The sequence below is a fragment of the Sapajus apella genome, unplaced genomic scaffold (assembly GCF_009761245.1).
Source record: "Sapajus apella isolate SASKATOON/1434 unplaced genomic scaffold, GSC_monkey_1.0 scaffold47, whole genome shotgun sequence".
NCBI classification, from domain to species: domain Eukaryota; kingdom Metazoa; phylum Chordata; class Mammalia; order Primates; family Cebidae; genus Sapajus; species Sapajus apella.
The window spans coordinates 9,557,389-9,568,003 of NW_022436987.1; the positions used below are offsets into that span (position 1 = coordinate 9,557,389).

The following is a 10,615-nucleotide window of genomic DNA, read 5'->3' on the forward strand; positions in this document are numbered from 1 at the left end:
CAATATATTTTTCATAGACACCTGTTCCTAATTAAAAAACAAAAGTTGAAAGCCTTTATATAATTCAGTTACTGCACTGGATGGGAAAAGGAAGACCAACCAAGCAACCACCTTATCAAAAATACAAACCAAAGTTCACCTATACAAGTTCTATACAAGCTATAGAACACAACATTATAGTTTTTCATTTCATAATTCTATTGGAATTAATGCAAACTCAAGGTTAATATTAAGAAAAGAGAAGATGCCCAGTTTCATTATCTAGATACCAGCTACTTATTTGGGGGACATGATTAATGTATGGTGTCTTTTTCAATGTTAATCACTTAACTTGTCTCATATACATATTTCACAACTGCAAGTTTAATTCTCAAAAAATTAAAAATATGACAAGGCTGAAATCTATTACACATAATTCATTTTGACATTACTCTAAGTAAATAGCTATTGATCGGAGTAAAAATCAAGGAAAATCATTAATTACCAGATCCATTTTAAGTATAAAGTATAGAATATTACAAGAGGTTCTGCTTTTAAAAGAAAAGGAATGTGGGGTATTTTATGACTGGCCAGTAAGACAGCTGGAACAAAGCTGTTTGAGTAACAGCTGTGCACAATGCACTGTTCATCTAAAACCACAAACTAAAGTAACCCATGTCAGACAACTTCATTGGATAATCAGCTCAGCCAATAGCTTCTTTCTGAAACTTTCACTTCAAAGAAATATACACTAAGTACATACTTTGCAATGATTTGAGGAAGGAGAACAAATACACACACACACACACACACACACACACACACACACACACACACAACTGTCTGTCTCTAAATATAAAATTAAAAACTAAAAATTACAAACTAATAGTGAAACAGAAGACAAACTTTTCCATGCTATTTTCACACCTCTCAGACTTCATAATAGTAAGGAAATAACCCAAAGACTCAAAACTTAAATTTGAATTACTAATAAGCAACCTCACCATTCCTACTCCATTCTTAACTTTCAAATGAATGAAGGTGCTTTGTTATAAAACAACTTGCAGTGGCTATCAGAAATTTCTGACATTAAGTCACTTGATAATTTTAAAGTTATTCCCCGTAGGCCAGGCATGGTGGCTCATGCCTGTAATCCCAGCACTTTGGGAGGCCAAGGAGGGCTGGTGTGCAGATCGCTTGAGCTCAGCCCAAGTTTGAGAACAGCATAGGCAACATGGCAAAACCCCATGTCTACCAAAAAAATACAAAAATTAATGGGGCATGATTGCGCATGCCTGTAGTCCCAGCTACTTCTGGGGCTGAGGTGGAAGGATCGCCTCTACCTGGAAGACTGAGGTGGCAGTGAGCCGAGATCGTGCCACTGCACTCCAGCCTGGGTGACAGAGTGAGATCTCGTCTTATAAATAAATAAATAATTTATTTTTTTTTAATAAAGTAGTTCCCTGTTATCCCAGCACTTTGGGAAGCTAAGGTGCCCTGATCACTTGAGTCCAAGAGTTCGAGACCAGCCTGGGCAACACGGTGAAACCCCATCTTTACAAAAAAAATACAAAAATTAGCTGGGCATGGTGGCGTACACCTGTAGTCAGTTACTCGAGAAGCTGAGGTAGGAGAATCGCTTAAGCTAGGAAGGTCAAGGCTCCAGTGAGCCGTGACTGTGCCATTGCACTCCAGCCTGGGAGACAGAGTAAGACCTTATTTCAAAAAACAATAATTTAAAAAATTGTGTTCAGGGCCAGGCGCGGTGGCTCAAGCCTGTAATCCCAGCACTTTGGGAGGCCGAGGTGGGTGGATCACGAGGTCAAGAGATCGAGACCATCCTGGTCAACATGGTGAAACCCCGTCTCTACTAAAAATACAAAAAAATTTTGTGTTCAGTCATTTAAACCAACTTGTTGGAATGGAAATTCCATGCCATTCTCTGAAAATAATTCATGTAGTACTTAATCTACAATCATTAATTTAATTATCTGCAATTCATCGTTATCAGACTTAATTTTTGTTTCACATTTATTTCCATTTTATTCCAAAAACCCACAAACGCCTCTCTAACCTTAAATTCGCTCCTTCCTCAAGTTAAGTAAAATATATATACCTCTGTGTACCTGCACACAAGCATACTTGCATCAGGCAAATTTCTCTACCTTAGTTGACAAATCTTAATTTTAGAGGCAAAAAGGACAAAATTACAAATTTAATAGCCACATATCTTTCCCAGGTGATTTCTGAAACTTAAACATTAAATCTATCACAAATCTTCTTTTGCAGTTTGACTTGACTACCTGCTTACTATTCTCTTCCTTTCAGTTAACAAATTGCTGACTATTGAATTGTCAAGCACATCATCATTAACCAAAAACAGGCATTAGGAGAAAATTCATCAGGAAATAAGACAAAAGTTACAACTTTTAAGAACTTACTCTCAGACTGTTGTACACTTCCCAAGTCAGAATTGCCAGAGAGAAATTTAAAAAGGACTATCTTCTCCAAAGAGGATTATTATTTTGGCTAAAACTGAATGCTATGGATCAAATTCTAAAACTCAAGATTCAAAGTGTATAAGTCACATATGATCTTTTTAATTATATAGAAACTCTGAAATACAAAATGAAAGCCAGCTCGTTTCCTTATTCAGTAACTAGATGCTATGGAACTGTAATAGATACAACACATCTTTCTAAAGGCCTCTTTTTTCCACTATTTCCTGTGTCCTACCCAAGACTTTTTTTTTGGAGACAGAGTCTCACTCTTGTCACCCAGGCTGGAGTGCAGTGGCATGATCTCGTCTCACTACAACCTCCGCTCCCGGGTTCAAGCAATTCTCCTGCCTCAGCCTCTGAATAGCTGGGATTATAGATGCATGCCACTATGCCTGGCTAATTTTTTGTATTTTTAGTAGAGATGGGGTTTCACCATGTCAGCCAGACTGGTCTGGAACTCCTTACCTCAAGTGATCTGCCCTCCTCGGCCTCCTAAAGTGCTGGGATTACAGGCATGAGCCACCACACCTGGCCTCCACTCAAGACTTGATACTAGCAAATACTAACAAATATTTTGTTATGTGCTTCGTTCTGCGTAACAAAGGTATTCCTAGTCTATGGTTCTGAAAATGTAAATATGAATAAAATGTACAAATACAACTAAGAGGCACAGATTCAGACAAAGCATATCAAATAAAGTCCTCTAAATACTTATTTATAGTTTAGTGCTTACAGGGTTTAAAATAACGTCAAGGTGAACCAGACACAGATCATTATTCAAGGTCTGAGCTACAGAAGAACAAAAGAAGATGGGGAAAAAAAATTGTTTTCTAGTCCAAAATCTTCTTTTAAGAATACACATACACTCTTCCACTTGCCTCAGTGCAGAAAGCTAAGTTGTGAAGGATTTAAAAACTTGAAAACTATTCCTTTTAAACATCTCTAATTCTACAAAATTATACCTCTCAGCCAAAAGCCCATATTCAGCTGAATGTCTTAGGCTCTTAAGATTTACAGGATTTAATAAAATTTCATATTTGCTGAAATTCTGCTACTAACATTCTCCAAGAAATTGAAGCTCCCCAATGTCAACTTGCTCTTCAGCACCAAAACAAAACCAAAATCTCAGTACCCCAAGGCAATTCTGAGAGATGACCAGCTGCTCTTAACATCCCACACCAAGAACAGCTACAAGCAACTCTTAATAAGCAAGAAGAAAAACAAATATACTCTTCAACACAAAGAAAAATCACTTCCCTGGAAGTTGTTTCATTAAATATAACAAGCTTTACAAAAATACCCATTTTGTGGCCTTCAGAAAAGACAAGAGAACATTACCATCGTTTAATAACAGACTGAGAAATCAAGGGCGCTAAATATGTTTTAGAGACAGTAATTATGTGTGACATCCAGAAAATTTCATCAGGGATGGAGAAGACAAATTTGATAAATCTTTCTAGAATAGAGGATCTTATCCTTTTCATTAGCTAACTTGAAACAATGTACTATAAAAGTTACAGAAACTCAATGTGTAAATAATAGGTATTTCAGAAGATAATTGAAAAAATGAATACAAAAATGGAGAAGGCAGTCTTCCCAGACATGAGAATGTTTCATCATTTCCCTGGGAAAGCTAGTGACAGAGAAAAACTTTTAGTCATATCCTGATAAATGTGTCCATTTCCAAGGTAAGAGAATGCTGCGAGCACACACCTAGGAAAGTTATTTCTGCAGATCAGAAATTTGAGGCCAGCCATATAAAGACAGCAAATAAAGCAGGACCTCTATTGCATAAAAATGTTAGGACCCAATAATTTTATACCCAGCCAAATCATCACTTATCATGCAAAATGTTTTAGATATGTTTTCAGTAAAAAAAATACTTGGAAATGTTCTTTAAATCACAATTCAAAATAAAAAGTAGCTGTATAACATAGTAATTATAGTTAATAACAATATATTGTACTCTTGAAAAATGCTGAGTGAATGGATGTTAAAAGTGTTCTCACCACAAAAATGACAACTATGTGACATAATACCTATGTTAGCTATACTTAGCCGTTCCACAATGTATATATACTTCAAAACACCATATTGTACATAATAAATACATACAATTTTATCTGTCAATTTAAAAATAAAAACACCAGGCACAGTGATTCACGCCTATAATCCCAGACCTATAGGAGGCCAGGGTGGGAGGATGGCTAAAGGCCAGGAGTTTAAGACCAGCCTGGGCAACAAAATGAGACCCCCATCTCTAAAATGTAAAAATAAAAAAGTTAGCTGGGCATGGTGGCACACCCTGTAGTCCTAGCTACTCAGAGGGATAAGACAGGAAGAGGGTTACTTGAGCCTAGGAGTTCAAGGCTGCAGTAAGTTATGATCATGCCACTGCACTCCAGCTTGGACAACAGAGCAAGACCCTGTCTATAAACAAATACAAACAATTTTAAAAATAATTAAACCTAGCTGTTCATGAGGATTTTTTGTAAGACTTAAAACCAGGCAGAATGACAGAAATGGCAAATAAAAGCAATAACCCTAATGACAAAGGAATTAATACCAATGGGTATTATAAACTATTATAATTGTAATAAGAAAACAGAATGCAAAACCCTCATTAAGTGTTATAACTAAGTAAAATAAACTCGGCTCAATCTCACACAATTTTGGCTGTTGTAAATAAAGTCAAAAAAATGTATGAAAGGAGTAGAAACAGAGTAAATAAAACTGCTAAATTTCCATCTTCTGTAACTAGAAATAAGACACTAGTATTCTGATTCTCCAATTAAGTATGTTTAAAAATATAAATCACGGCCAAGCGCAGTGGCTGACGCCTGTAATCCCAGCATTTTGGGAGGCTGAGGCGGGTGGATCACGAGGTCAGGAGTGACCAGCCTGGCCAGCATGGTGAAACCCTATCTCTACTAAAAAAAAAAAAAAAAAAAAATTAGCCAGGCATGGTGGTGTGTGCTGTAATCCCAGCAACTCAGGAGGTTGAGGTAGGAGAATCGCTTGAGCCTGAGAGGCAAAGGTTGCAGTGAGCCAAAATCACACCACTGCACTCTAGCCTGGGTGACAGAACAAGACTCCGTCTCAAAAAATAAATAAATAAATAAAAATCTTAAAAATAAAAAATAATAGCCTGGCGCGGTGGCTCACGCCTGTAATCCCAGCACTTTGGGAGGCCGAGGCGGGTGGATCACGAGGTCAAGAGATCAAGACCATCCTGGTCAACATGGTCAAACCCCGTCTCTACTAAAAATACAAAAAATTAGCTGGGCATGGTGGCGTGTGCCTGTAATCCCAGCTGCTCAGGAGGCTGAGGCAGGAGAATTGCCTGAACCCAGGAGGTGGAGGTTGCGGTGAGCCGAGATCGAGCCATTGCACTCCAGCCTGGGTAACAAGAGCGAAACTCCGTCTCAAAAAATAATAATAATAATAATAATAATAATAAATAATATATATATAAATAATTTTATACAGGGTGAGGTAGCTTACACCTGTAATCCCAGTGCTTTGGGAGGCCAACGCAGGAGGATCACTTGAGGCCAGAAGTTCAAGACCAGCCTGGGCAACACAGCAAGACCCTGTCTCTACAAAAAATCAAAAACTGAGGCACAGTGGCTCACATCTGTAGTGCCCGCGCTTTGGCAGGCCAAGGTAGGAGGACCATTTGAGCCCAGGAGTTCCAAGGCTACAGTGACCTGTGATCACAACACTGCACTGAAGCCTGACTTGGACACTAGAGCAAGACCCTGTCTTTAAAATTTTAAAAAGAATATAAATAGTTTTTAAGATACATTCCAGTAGAAAAAATTATATCTACTTTCCAAAAACCATCACAGAACACAGAAAAAATAACAGTTATACAGCAAAAGACACACTTGGTGCAAAGGGAGGAAGTTATTACGCTAAATAAAGATTAAAGTTCCTGGCCAAAGCCTTACCAGACTAACATAAATTTATTAACCTTTCCCTCCCAAGACATCTGGCTACAAAATTAAGAGATTTTTTTTTTTTTTTTGAGACGGAGTGTCGCTCTTGTTACCCAGGCTGGAGTGCAATGGCGCAATCTCGGCTCACCGCAACCTCCGCCTCCTGGGTTCAGGCAATTCTCCTGCCTCAGCCTCCTGAGCAGCTGGGATTACAGGCACACGCCACCATGCCCAGCTGATTTTTTGTATTTTTAGTAGAGACAGGGTTTCACCATGTTGACCAGGATGGTCTCGATCTCTTGACCTCGTGATCCACCCACCTCAGCCTCCCAAAGTGCTGGGATTACAGGCGTGAGCCACCGCGCCCGGCCAAGAGATATTTTTTAAACAGAGAGAAAGCTGGTCTCCTTTACGCTCTGCTTGGTTCCTTTAGTCTTAATTTCATTCAATGCCTAGCTAAGCTAATTATAAAGACAAGATCTCGTTGGCATAACTAAGTAAAACAAACTCTGCTCATTATTATTACCTAGAGTAACATCAAAGATGTTAACTTTAATCGCGTGGGCAAGTTGGTGTCAGGTTTCCCCCGTAAAGTTATTTTCCCCTGTAAAATTCACAATAACTTATGAGAACATACTTTGAGACTATGATAACATCCAGCTACTCTCAAACTTTCACCCACTAGCTTTATTTGTTTATTTATTTATTTGATGGAGTCTCACTCTGTCGCCAGGTTGGGGTGCAGTAGCACAATCTCAACTCACTGCAACCTCCACCTCCCTGGTTCAAGCAATTCTCCTGCCTCGGCCTCCAGAATTGCTGGAATTACAGGCGTCTGTCACCACACCCAGCTAATTTTTGCATTTTTAGTAGACAGGGCTTCACCATGTTGATCAGGATGATCTCCAACTCCTGACCTTGTGATCCACCTGCCTCGGCCTACCAAAGTGCTGGGATTACTGGCGTGAGCCACTAGTTTTAATATCCATTTTTACCCACTAGTTTTAAGATCCATTTATGGTTCTTACTTAAATCAATTGTTATAATTGCCAAAAGGCAATTTACTTATTCCACTTTTTCCTTTATGTTCATTCACTAGTCCGAATTCTACATTAAGAGCTTCTAGATCATTCATTTATCAGAGATCCTTACTTTATGGGAAATAAACAAGTACTGTCTTATTTACTTCAATGATCAAACTGCCCTATAGACAGTTAGTGGGAGTTTCACCAGACTGGCTCCTATGTCTCTTTGACATATCCCATCATTTTACTTTTTTGAGCCCTCCCTTATCTTATGAGACTACAAGAAGCTCCAAGCATATTTTGTATTTTTTTCCTTCCCCTACGCTGGAATCTGTCATTTCTCTAGGTTCCTTCCAGTAGAGAATAGTATTAATGGTAGTTAGAAACCAAGATCTAGGGCTAGGTGATATCATTGCCTAGCCCTAGGTGATATCAGTGATAAAGAGGTATCACTGCTTCTTGGCCATCTTAGCAGACAGAAGTGGAAAAAGGCATACAGATATAGGCATGTGTACCCATAATAAGATCTATTTCTATATCTATATACTTCCAAAACCATGAATTTATACCACTATCTTCAATTCCAATCAAACATCAGAGTTCATTTTAACCTTTACCCTTTTTACGTTTGTAACTCCAACAGTCAAAACTCCAACAGTCCTTCTCCAACAGTCAAAACTGGCTCCCATTTTCCACAACATATTTACTTATTTCCTTATAATACTACAGACAATTGCTTCAAAATTGCAAACCCATGCCTCTATGACAAAAACAAAAACCAAAAATTCTAGTTAACTCTACTAACTAGAGTTCAATGGTTATTTCAATCTTTTTGTCTTCATCCTGAGGACAGAGTTCAAATACTAAGATCAAAAGTTACCTAAATTAGTTGTTTTTCACTTCTTCAGTGTAGTTGTTACTCATTTGAAATAGATTTAGTTCATTTGTTTGTTTGTACTCCACCTTAAGGTGTTTTTTTCAACACTTGATTTTGTTGGTGTGTTTATTGCTTATATACTCAGTATGTGAAACATTAACATGGTTCCAAAAGTCAGAAAGGTATCCTCAGAAGAGTCCCTGCCCCCATTCCCTCTATCCTTTCCACTGCATAACTACCCATTCTCTAGGAAATCAAACAACCTCTAATTAATCTTTCTTGTGTTTTGTTTTTGCCCCGTGAACAAATATAGATGTATTTTCTTATTTCTCCTTCTTTCTTTTTTTTGAGACTGAGTTTCACTCTTGTTACCCAAGCTGGAGTGCAATGGCGCGATCTCGGCTCACCGCAACCTCCGCCTCCTGGGTTCAGAAAATTCTCCTGCCTCAGCCTCCTGAGTAGCTGGGATTACAGGCACGCGCCACCATGCCCAGCTAATTTTTTGTATTTTTAGTAGAGACGGGTTTCACCATGTTGACCAGGATGTTCTCGATCTCTTGACCTCGTGATCCGCCCACCTCGGCCTCCCAAAGTGCTGGGATTACAGGCTTGAGCCACCGCGCCCGGCCTCTCCTTCTTTCTTAAACAAAAGGTAGTATACTACACACAAAGTAGTAAATACTTTAACACTTTACTTTTTTTCACTGATTCTGTAGGTTTGGTTTGTGTGACCCCTCCAAATCTCATACTGAAATCTGATCCCCAAAGTTGGAGGTGGGGCTTAATGGAAAGTGTTTGGGTCATGGGAGTGAATCCCTCATGAATAGATTAATGCCCTCCCTGGGATTGGGGTATAAATGAACTCTTATTTATTAGTTCCACTACAGCTGGTTGTTAAAAAGAGCCTGGTGCCTCCCTACTGGCTTGCTTCCTCTCACCATGTGATCTCTGCACACGCCCCTCCCCTTCCCCTTCTGTCATGAATGGAAGCTTCCTTACACCCTCACCAGAAGTAGATGCTAATACCCTGCTTCTTGTACAGCCTGTAAAACTCTGAACCAACAAAACATCTTTTCTTTATAAATTACCCAGCCTCAGGTATTCCTTTAGGTTGTCCAATCTTTTGATTTTCCTGAGCCACACTGGAAGAACTGTCTTGGGTCACACATAAAATACACTAAAATAACAATAGCTGATGAGCTTAAAAAAACTGCAAAAAAACCTAATAATATTTTAAGAAACTTTTGTCTTGCACATTCAAAGCTGTCCTGGGCCGCATGCCATTCGCAGGCTGCGGGTTGAACAAGCTTGTTAGCTTGTTTGAAAGCAAGACAAACAAACCAAGACATCTGAACAACATATCCAAGAAAGCACTCCATATAGGTTAATCATGCCCTTGCTCACACTTTTTCACAGGTGCATAATGCTCCACTGGATTTTCCTATCGTGTAGGTTGCTTGTAATTTTTGTAATTAAGAAATGCTGCAACCTTGTGCATGTGTATTTTCATACTGTTGGAAGTGTATCTTCAGAGTAAATGCTGAGAATTGGGATTGCTGAGTCAAAAAGGCATGTATGTACTCAAATAAATACAACTTACATCTCTTAATAACACAACATTTCTGTTATTTCTGCTCCCCCCCCAAAAAAAATGCATAACCTGAATCTCATCAGCCAAACCAAATTGAGGGGACTCTACAAGTAACTAATTTGTACTCTTTAGAAATGTCAATGTCATAAAACACAGAGACTAAAGAACTGTTCCAAAAGTAAGACATGGAAATAATGAATTAGATAATCTGAGATTTTCTTCTACTATAAAGGACATCACTGGGACAACTGGCAAATTTCAAACAAATTCTACTCATCAGATACTAGTATAATAACAAATCAATGTTAATTTCTTAGTTTGGTTTATATATTTTATTCATGAAAGCAAATACAGCTGGGTGCGGTGGCTCACGCCTGTAATCCCAACATTCTGGGAGTCCAAGGTGGGTGGATCACATGAGGTCAGGAGGTTGAGACCAGCCTGGCCAACATGGTGAAACCCCATCTCTACTAAAAATACAAAATTACTAGCAGGGCATAGTGGTGGTTCCCTGTAATCCCAGCTAGTGAGAAGGCTGAGGCAGGAGAATCACTTGAACCCAGGAGGCAGAGGCTGCAGTGAGCCGAGATTGTGCCACTGCAGTCCAGCCTGAGCAACAAAAGTGAAACTCTGTCGGAAGGGGAAGGGGAAGAAGGGGAAGGGGAAGGGGGGAAGGGGAAGGAGAAGAGGGGAAGGAGAAG

At 39.0% G+C, this 10,615-nt stretch overlaps 1 protein-coding gene and 1 long non-coding RNA gene across 3 annotated transcripts in view; one reads left to right on the top strand and one right to left on the bottom strand.

Annotated features, from left to right (window-relative positions):
• The window catches only part of RRAS2 (RAS related 2), a 91,151-nt gene that overhangs the window by 70,734 nt on the left and 9,802 nt on the right, over positions 1–10,615 (bottom strand). The gene's annotated exons all lie outside the window — the stretch shown is intronic.
• The window catches only part of LOC116525161, a 27,362-nt gene continuing 16,800 nt past the window's right edge, over positions 54–10,615 (top strand). The window contains exon 1 of the long non-coding RNA XR_004257601.1: positions 54–133. This is a non-coding gene — a long non-coding RNA (uncharacterized LOC116525161). The remainder of the gene's footprint in view (positions 134–10,615) is intronic.